General features: G+C 44.1%; 1 non-coding gene across 1 annotated transcript; it reads right to left on the bottom strand.

Moving 5' to 3' along the window:
* Nucleotides 1-9,699: 9,699 nt before the first annotated feature.
* On the bottom strand, nucleotides 9,700-9,771 carry trnah-gug (transfer RNA histidin (anticodon GUG)). The gene has a single exon. It is a non-coding gene; the product is annotated as a tRNA-His (tRNA).
* Between the last annotated feature and the right edge of the window lie 272 nt (nucleotides 9,772-10,043).

The following is a 10,043-nucleotide window of genomic DNA, read 5'->3' as shown; positions in this document are numbered from 1 at the left end:
TGATTGGCGCATCTAAAGCGTGTGGAGACTTTAACTTTGAGGTGGCAAGGTTCGAAATTTAATTTTCCTGTTTGGGTCAGTGTTTTTGATATTGGCATCGGCTTTTGTTCGCATCAACTCAGAATCAGCTTCTGGTTCCCAATAAATACTGCAACCTGGAGAAGGTGGTGTTGTGATTATATAATAAATGAGTCATCCGTGGGGACTCACACACGGAACTGGTAATGTTAAAGTTTGACGAATAAAACCTGGAATGGAAGCCTGACCTCAGGATCAGAGAGCATGTCTTTAATTTCCTGCAATCCCAATCATGCAGGGGATGCTACCATCTTTACCCAATCCTGCCTACTTGTTACTCGAGGACCTGAACAACATAGCTGACCCTTAATCCGAGAATGACGACCGTGTGGGAAAGCAGGCCATTCGGCCCTTCCAGTCGATACCATCCCTCCGACGCACATCCTTGCAGACCCACACTCCATATCTATTCCGTTCCCCTTCATTTCCCATTGCTGATGCCAGTAACCCGCACACCTTCAGACTGTGGGAGGAAACTCACACAATCAAAGAGAGAATGTGCAAACGGCACACAGTCACACAAGACTGGGATCGAATCCATGTCTCTCGTGCAGCGAGTCAGCAGCGAATCAGAAAGAACAACATATGTTGTCCTGACCAGCGACATCCACACCCTATGGGTATATCAGGAAGCATAAAAACACGTTCACAACATGGACAACGGGACTTGCGTCTGCGTGGATTTTATTTGAACCAATCGTTCATCCTGGGAAGATACAAGGACACCGATATCACAGAGAAACCAGCGTAATGCGGGATTCAGTTACCTGCTGAAGTGGAAACTCATCCACTCAGTCAAACTGGGGACAGACTATTCAACAACCCCGTGTGTGGGACGGGCTCAATGAGCAGAAGAACCTCGAGATTTACCAGCAAGGTTATATATCCCAGAAGATCAACTAAACTGTCAACGCTGCTGTTAATCCAAACCAGCTGCCAGTTTCATAGCGTCAAAGTCCTAGACTCACACAGCATGAAAATAGGCCTTTCAATCCTACCAGCTCATACTGAACATAATGACAAACTAAACGAGTCGCATTTGATGGCTCTTGTAACTGCTGATGGTTAATAATGCCCTTGTGATATTATTACTGCATTGTTAATATGAATGTCCAGATATAATTCTGTGAACATGGGTTCAAACTCTGGCATGGCAGATGCTGGAATTTTATTTAAATAAATCCCGAGAGTCTAATGATGATGTTGAATCAGTTGTTGTAGATCTGATTCATTAATGCCTGATATGGAAGGAAACTGCCATACCTATCTGGTCTGGCTGGTATGTGACTCCAGATCCATAATATCTTCGTTGATTCTGATCTTCCCTGTGGGCAATGAATTATGTACTAGACACAAATGAATAGCTTTTATTAATCACACTGATACTTTCCAACTCATTTATCGATCCAAATATCCTGTAAATATTGTAAATGTACTTTCATTCATCACTGCCTCAGGAAGTGAATTGCAAACATAAACCATCCTCTGTTTTAAAAAGCCTCTTTTTTATTTTAAATCCCTCTTTTTACTTCAAACATTTGCCCTCTCGTCTTGAAGTGCCCCCTCCTTGGAGAAAAAAACGGTTACAGTTAACTCTCGCTGAACTCTCAATAATTTATACCTTTCTAACAGGACGCCTTTCAAACTGCAGTGCTTGAGTGGAAGTCGTCTCAGCCTATCCAGCCTTTCGTTAGAACACAAACCTTCCCCACTAGCCATGCGCTGGCATACCTGTTCTAAACCTACTCCAGCTGAATAATTTCCTGGCTATTACTGGGCGACATGACCTGGACACAGTGTTCCAGAAGACGCATCACCCAATGTCCAGTTCAACTTCAACATAACGTACCAACTCCTACGCTCAATGGACTGAGCAACGAAGGCAAGATGACATTTTTTAAACCATTCTGTCTATATATGAAGCAAATTAAAATGAATTATGTACTTGCATTCCTGGCCTCTGTGTTCCACAACACATGCAATGCCCGATCATTAATTGTATAAGCCCTACTAATATTTGATGTAGCAAAATGCAATACCTTCCATTTATCCAGATTGAACTTCATGTGACATTTTTCAGCCCAAAGACGCAATGGATTAAGATCCTTCTGGAACCTTAGATCACCTTCTTTAGAGTCTCCAATTCTGCTCCCCTTTGCAAGCTTCTATGAGTTCTATTGTTTTCTCATCCAGGTCAACGATTTTTAATTATTTGTCGTGGCCATCATTTAGCTGTTTGCAAATCAGGTAACAATTATTCATCTCGTTAACCATGAGGAAGACAGCCATAGACTGCAGGGAGATTGGAAACAAATGGCAAGAAAATGTGCTGAAAGGAATTCAATCCAGTGAAGTGGGTGATAATGAATTTGGGGAGGATCAATGATAAAAGTGTGAATACTGAGTGGTTTAAAGTAATAAAAGAGAAATTGGAGTAGACATTCACGAATATTTGAAGGTGATTGGCCAAGGGATCAAGTGGTCTAGAGTGGTTGGAGATACTTTCTGTTCTTGACCGCAGCTGGGAATATAAGAGCAGGGAAACGATGCTGGAACTTTAGCAACGGCCTATTCAAGATCAATAGACAGGGGAATCAGATGGACGGAAGTGCGTACTGCAGGTGCTGGAAATCAGAATCAAGCTTAGAGTGGTGCTGAAGAAGCACAGCAGGTCAGGCAGCATCCGAGTTGCAGAAAAAAATAACGTTTCGGCAAACGCCCTTCATCAGGAAAAAAGGTGGGAGCCTCGTGGGTGGAGCGATAACGGGAGGACTGGGTCTGGGAAGAATTTAGCTGAGAGTGCAAGAGGTGGATAGAGATGGGGTGAAAGGTGATAGTACGGGGAAGAGGGTGGAGCGGATAGGTGGAAAGGAAGATAGACAAGTGAGACAGGTCAGTAGGATGGTGGCAAGTTAGAAAGTTGGAACTCGGATAAGGTGACCGTGGAGAGATGAGGAAACTGGTGAAGACCACGTTGATGCCCTGGGGTTGAGGGTCACGAGGTGGAAAATCTGGCGTCTGGTGGTGAGGGAATGGCGGTGGAGGCGACCCAGGAACTGCATGTCCTTGGGAGAGTCGGGGGACGTGGTAATTGATGTTTTTGGTCATGGGATGTTGGAGTTGAATGTTGCGGGTTCCCTGGAAATGTTCTCTGAAGCGCTCTCCGAGAATGTGTCTGTTGACCCCAATGTAGAAGAGACCACATCGCGAGCAACAGATGCAATAAACGACATGTGTGGAAGTGCACACGGACAATTGATGGATGTGGAAGGCTCATTGGAGCCTTGGAAGGATGTGAGAGGGAAGATGTGGGTGCAGGTTTTGCAATTCCTGTGGTGGCAGGGTAAGGTGCCGTGAGGGGAGGGTGGGTTTTTGGAGGGCGTGGACGTGACTAGGAAGTCGTGGAGGAAAGAGTCTTTGTGAAAAGTGGATAGGGGTAGGGAGGAAAATATAAATTTCCCTGTCACTGCAGGAATTACAAAACCTGCACCCGCATCTACCTCCTCACCTCTGTCCAAGGCTCGAATGGAGGCTTCCACGTCCATCAAAGTTTCTCCTGCACTTTCACACATGCCATTTCTTGTATACGTTCCGCCCGATGCGGTCTCCTCTAGGTTGGAGAGAGGTGATGTGTTCTCACACAACACTTCAGAGAATATCTCCAGGATACCCGCAAGAATCAACCCCAGTGCCCCTTGACTAAACATTTCAACTCCCCCTCCCACTCTCCCGAGGACATGCAGGTCCTGGGCTTCCTGTATCGCCACTGCCTCACAACCCGATGCCTGGAGGAAGAAAGCCTCATCATCTGCCTCGGGACCCTTCAACCTCATGGCATCAATTTGGACTTCACCCGTTGCCTCATTTCCCCTCCCCCTACCTTACCCCAGTTCTCACCTTCCAGCTCAACACCGTCCGCCTGACTTGTCCCACCTGTGAATATTCATTCCCACCTATCCACTCCATCTTCTTCTCTGACATATCATGTTCACCCCCCGCCTGCATCCACTTCCAGCACTCTCAGCTACGTTCTCCCCAGCCCCACACCCTTCCCATTTATCTCTCCATCCCATGTGCTCCCAGTCTCATTCCTGAAACCTTTGCCTGAAACCTTTGTCCATTTTTCCTCCTCCTCAGATGCTGCCGGACCTGCTGTGCTTCTCCAACACCACTCTAATCTTGACGGGAGTCAGTTGATTGAGAGGATTTTCAGATATTTTCTGTTGTTGAGCTGTTGAGCACAGGCTGTGGATGATAGCAGAACTTTAGCAACCACCAGTTTAGGGAACAGCTAAAGGACTGAGCACAAGTCTGGTCATGGCATAAATCAACATTTTTCTTAAAATTGGAAGATTAAAGATGGAAGGCTGAAGTATGCAACTTTGTCCATCAAGACCGTTTCACCAATGATTTTCTCACTGATTCATTTCCAACTCAGGGTGCTATGGGCTTTGGAGGGTAAGTTGAAAATGGTGGCGTTTCATTGCATCTTCCAACCTTGTCCTTATAGTCAGTACAGCTGTTGAGCTTTGAAGTTTGTCAAAAATGCCCGAATGACTTACTCCAGTGCATCTTATAGTTGGTGCACTCTGCTGCAATTGTGCCTTAGCGGTGAAGGGAATGAATATTGCAGGTGTTGAAGAGGGTACACTCAAGTGACTGCATTGTGGTGGACGGTGTCCAGTTCCTTAAGTGTTATTGAAGTTACACCCATCTCGGCAAATGGATAGAGTTATATTAACGTCTCATTTGTGCCTTGCAAACGATGTAGGATTCACAGAACAATGAGTTGAGTTTATAATCAAAACATGTCTCAAGAACATGTTGTTGTTGTCAAAGTGTTTATGTCGCCAGTTTCTATAAGTTTTTTTTTCCCTGAAATAATAGCTCTGTGGACGATTACACGGGGTAATTTGTTTACAGTAAAGTTATTGAATGTCAATGAAATATGATTAGATTCTCATTTGTCGGAGAATTCATTACTCTATTTCGTCCTTGTGTGGACCAATCTGATTCCAGTCGCTGTCTGATTTCAAGTTCCAATTCCTGTCTGTGCTTGAAATTCCAACCGTTTCTTCACATAAATGTCTCCGCCTGCCGTAATAATATGTAAGGATGCTGCAGGGACAGCAGAGGTTAATGAACATGTTGTCAACACTGGAGAAAATGGAGCTTCGTGGAATGATTGGTTAGGCTGGGATTATTCTCCTTGAAACAAAGAAGACGGAGGGGAGCTCTATAATCACAATTATAAACGTTCAACATTCATTGACAAGGTAGTTACGGGCTGGTGGGTCACCCTCTGGTAGGAGGAATTATATATTGCCTGCTTAGTTCAGAAATTAGATGAGTGTGGAAACAGGCCCTTCGGCCCAACAAGTCCACACCAACCCGCCACCTCACACTGCAGCCAATTTAGCATGGCCAATTCACCTAAACCGCACATTTGTGGACTGTGGGAGGAAACCGGAGCAAACCCACGCAGACACAGGGAGAATGTACAAACTCCACACAGTTAGTCGCCTGAGGCGGGAATTGAACACGGGTTTCTGGTGCTATAAAGCAGCAGCGCTAATCACTTTGCCATCGGGCCGCACACGACTGAGGAGCATTTTCTTTGCTCAGGGGCCAGTAAATCGGTGGAACTCCTTGCCGAAATTGTTGTTGAGGCTGAGTTGTTGTGTATTTTCAAACTGTGCCACACAGATATTTAACCAGATAGATGATAGAGCTTTGTCGAGGCAATGCTGGAGAATGGAGTTAAGGATTATCAGATCAGCCATGAGTTCGTTGAATGGTGGAGCAGACTCGATGCGCTGAATGGCCGACTTCCAATCCTACATCATTTGGTCTAACACCTTATTTAATTGATACCTTTAGAATTCAGAGGGGAGGGGATGAAGTGACAGAAAAGGTTTCTCAATCTGATCAGACAGATCAGGAACTAAGCTCATAAGTTCATGAACAGGAAATGTGCTGGGGCCTGGATACAACAAATGGCACTGGGCACACCGCAGATGGGTATGTGCAGATGTTGTGATTGCTAAAGAAAATTGGTGGATCTAATATTGTTGCCAACTTGGTGATCACGCTGGATGATGGATCGCGGTATGATTCACACAGCAAAAGGTTGTGAAAGACTGGAAGATTCATTTCATTGGAAAAGTTTTCTGCGGTTTCAATTCAATTGACTGTTTAAAATACTGATCAGAACTTTGTGTGGAGTATTACATTAAAATTGACAATCCCACTTGATAAACTATTGCACTCGATCTTTCCTTATTTGTTCCCCTTTCATTCGACATAAATTCATAGAATGTCAAGATGGAATGAAAGGAGAAAAGAAACGTTTGCACTCCATTTCATTATCCCAATGTAACTTACAACAGTATCAAATTGCTTTACTTCGACTTTGATGATGTTCCTATTTCTCACAAATCTCCGGTGCAATGAAGGGCAAGAGCAAGATCGTCCACGTTAAATGTTGCATTCAATTTTGCTCCGAATTTATTTCAGCTGGAAGAAAATACTGATGAGAAAACAGAAGGTTGAACTACAAAACAAGATGGCAGTTTTGATGCTCAGTTACTTTGGCAGATTTCAATGGGTATCAAATGAACCCAAAATCATGGCGATCGTCCTCCCATCTTTAAGGCATGGGATTAAAGCAGGAAATCGATCTCTAAGAGACGGGTCACTTCCTATTCATTATGGAATAGCTTTCCTTGACAATATACCAAATCTGCTCAGTTCCATTTATTATGATTCTTGTGGAATATTAATAGAAATCTTTTAAAAAACCACTGAGTTTTTTTGCTGAATCTTACTCACTGCAGACGTTTTCGATATTTCTTTGCATCTGAAGTCGTCCAAATTAGATAATGTTTCCTCGCACCTTCTACCCCCTACACCCTCCTTTACACTTTTACCTGGCCACAGGCTGTCTCTCTCCTGTTGAAACTCACTGATTGTGTGTCTGTCAATGTGCCTTTCCAAATATTTTGGAAACGGATTGTCTGAGTAACAGAAATGCTGCTCCCATTATTTCTTTGTCCTACATCGATGGTTTTGAAATCTTGACTTTCAGAAATTTATGAACTTGAAAAAGTGAATTTGCCACATATTTACTCTCTCCAAACCTCAAATACTCTGGAAAACTTCCATTCGGTTTTCCTTGGTTTAGTTTCAAATTTTCCAAAACACAAATAAATAAAACTCCATCCCCACTAAATGCCGTCAGCATCGTCTCCAATGTCTTAGCAGCACAGTAAACGCTGGCAGTGTCCTCTCTGATAGAATCACAGATTCCCTACAATGCAGAAAGTACAGTTGAGTCAATCGGGTCTGTAGGGAGACTATGAACAGCATCTCAACCAGACCGAGCTCCTGTCTCTATCCCCGCAGGCCTCTGGCTTGTGATTTCAAATAAACCTGGTGGAATAATAACCTGGCAACTTGTGACTGCTGACCTTATCACTGCGTTACCCCTGGCTAATTCACTTAACTTATGAGTTCACTCCCTGGACAGATGAGCGCAATTTAACATGGCCAATCCACCTAACCTACATACTTAAGAGCAATGCGAACCACTGATCAAATGTAACATCACATTGAACACTATCTGTGTCATGTGTAATGGCTTTACACACTGGCAACTCCGCCTAGTCAAAGCAAGCTCCGCCCACCAACCCGAATTCAATGCATCCAAACGCGGTTCTACGCTATACACCCTCAGTAGTTCTGCTGGAAATGTTTCTGCACTCAGATCTGAATGGGTTTATTCTGTTTTCTTCCTCAGATTCCAGCTTTAAATAAACACATCAGTCAGGAACAACTCTATATAATGGTTTTGATTGCAACACAAACACAATGTGCAGTTTGCTGAAGTTACGTGTTTGCACTTTCACTGACACTCTCTCTCCCCAGGAGCTGCAGTCCTTCCCCAAATAATTCAGACAGCACTGTCCCTGCTGTGACATGTCCCATCGAGAATGGAAGGCCAGCCATGAATAACCTTCACTGGGGAACAGAGCGACAGGTTTCAAACCTTTACAATGCCCCCAGCGGATTATTGAGCCCTGTGACAGGTGGGGACACTAACCACAATACTGTGGAGGACAACAACGTCGAAGGAGGCCCTTCAGCCTATTGTGGCCGCACTTGTCAAACACAACTGCTTAACGACCTGAATCAAGGTTTCCATCGTTTAATCCATGATCTTACATGTTTTGGCATCGCAAATCAACATCTCAATTTTTTTTAAGGTTAGAATGATTTCCGCCTCTCTGACCCTTTCCGCAAATCTACTCAAACCTTTCTGCCTTTTCCCGAAAACTCTTGGCCCCAGTGTTCAATCGCTCCATCAATAAGAAACGCTTCTTTCAGTCTATCATATCCATATCCCTCAGTATTTAGTACATCTCAGTCATGTCTTCTCCAATCTCCTCTGTTCGGCGCCAAACAACCCCAGTCTGTCCAATCTCTCCTCACAACTGAAACTCTTCAGCCCAGACAATATCCCAGTGAATCTCTACTGCAACGTTCCCAGTGCGATCACATCCATGCAGTCCTCTGAATTGCAGAACTGCACACAGTAATCTAGCTAGGGCCAAATGAACTTTTTTTCTATTCTGTTACAGTATGAGGGCGTCGCTGGCTCGGCAGTATTGATTGCTGTACCAAATTGCGCAGCGGGTAATTGAGACTCAACCGTATTGTAGTGAGTCTGGAGTCACATGGAGGCCCGAGCAGATAAAAATGGCAGTTTCATTCCTTAAATGACGTCAGATAGTTTTGTTATTTTTTTCATCAATTGAACATGGATATATAGGAGTTATTAGATTCGTAATTCCAGATATTTTTTGAATCCCAATTCTACCACCTAGCATGGTCGGAGTGAAACCCAGGTCCCTGGTGTCTGAATTAACAGTTCTGTGTTCAGTGGTAATAGCGCTCGGCCATTGCAGAAAAGCAGTGAAACTGATCTTATCCAATTAAGTCGATTTTCCCCGATACTGTTCTGTGCCATTTTCCTGAGCTTGACCTCCGCTCCCCACCCCCCACACCCCCAATAATATCTGGTCCGTATCAGTAAAAGCTGCTACATGTGTATTGATCTCACAACAGTGGTAACCAAATGGATCAAATGGTCTGCATGTCCCCATGGTGGGGTTGGGGCATGTTCACCCAGCAACAGTGACCCCAGCCACACAGACTGATCGGTATCAATGGGAGAGTCTGTATTAGATTCTGCGATGCCTTAATGAAATGGGAAATGACTCCACAAACACATGATGAAAAAGCAGCGCTCCAAAAGCTAGTGCTTCAATTAAACCTGTAAGACCATAACCTGGTGTTGGGTCATTTTTAACTTTGTACTCCATAGTCCAACACCGACATCTCCAAATTAATGAAATGGGGGTATGGGATGGAAAGTTCGGTTAGTGATCGTAGGAGGGAAGAAATCTCTGAGAACGGGTGGATTTGAATTCTGACATATGAAACACAGAGATGTGATCGAGCAGAACTTGGAGGAAAAAAATCACCTTGGAGAAAATCATGAATTTAAAACAATTGATTCCTTTGTGTTTCACAAAAGACTGGGACACACAGAACTATTACTGCCGTAACTCGGATTCGAACCGAGGTTACTGCGGCCACAACGCAGAGTACTAACCACTATACGATCACAGCACCCCACAGACGAACACAGCAAGTGCATGCTCTAAGTACAGTATTATAAGGAATGTTAGGCAGAGCACCAAATGCGTACGATCAGTGCTTAGCGAACAGTAGCAGATATGTGGGAACTCAGAATGGTCTGACTGTTTAACATCGGTTCCCCAGTGGCTGTGTTGATTCCATCATTAATGTGTTGAGGGCTGAGATAAATAGATTTCTCCAAAACATCAAGGAATCCGGGTACAGTGCAGCTTTTTTTACCTGCACATCCACCAATATCATTT

Source organism: Chiloscyllium punctatum, chromosome 52 (genome assembly GCF_047496795.1).
Source record: "Chiloscyllium punctatum isolate Juve2018m chromosome 52, sChiPun1.3, whole genome shotgun sequence".
NCBI classification, from domain to species: Eukaryota; Metazoa; Chordata; class Chondrichthyes; order Orectolobiformes; family Hemiscylliidae; genus Chiloscyllium; species Chiloscyllium punctatum.
This window is presented reverse-complemented; position numbering and strand designations above follow the sequence as displayed.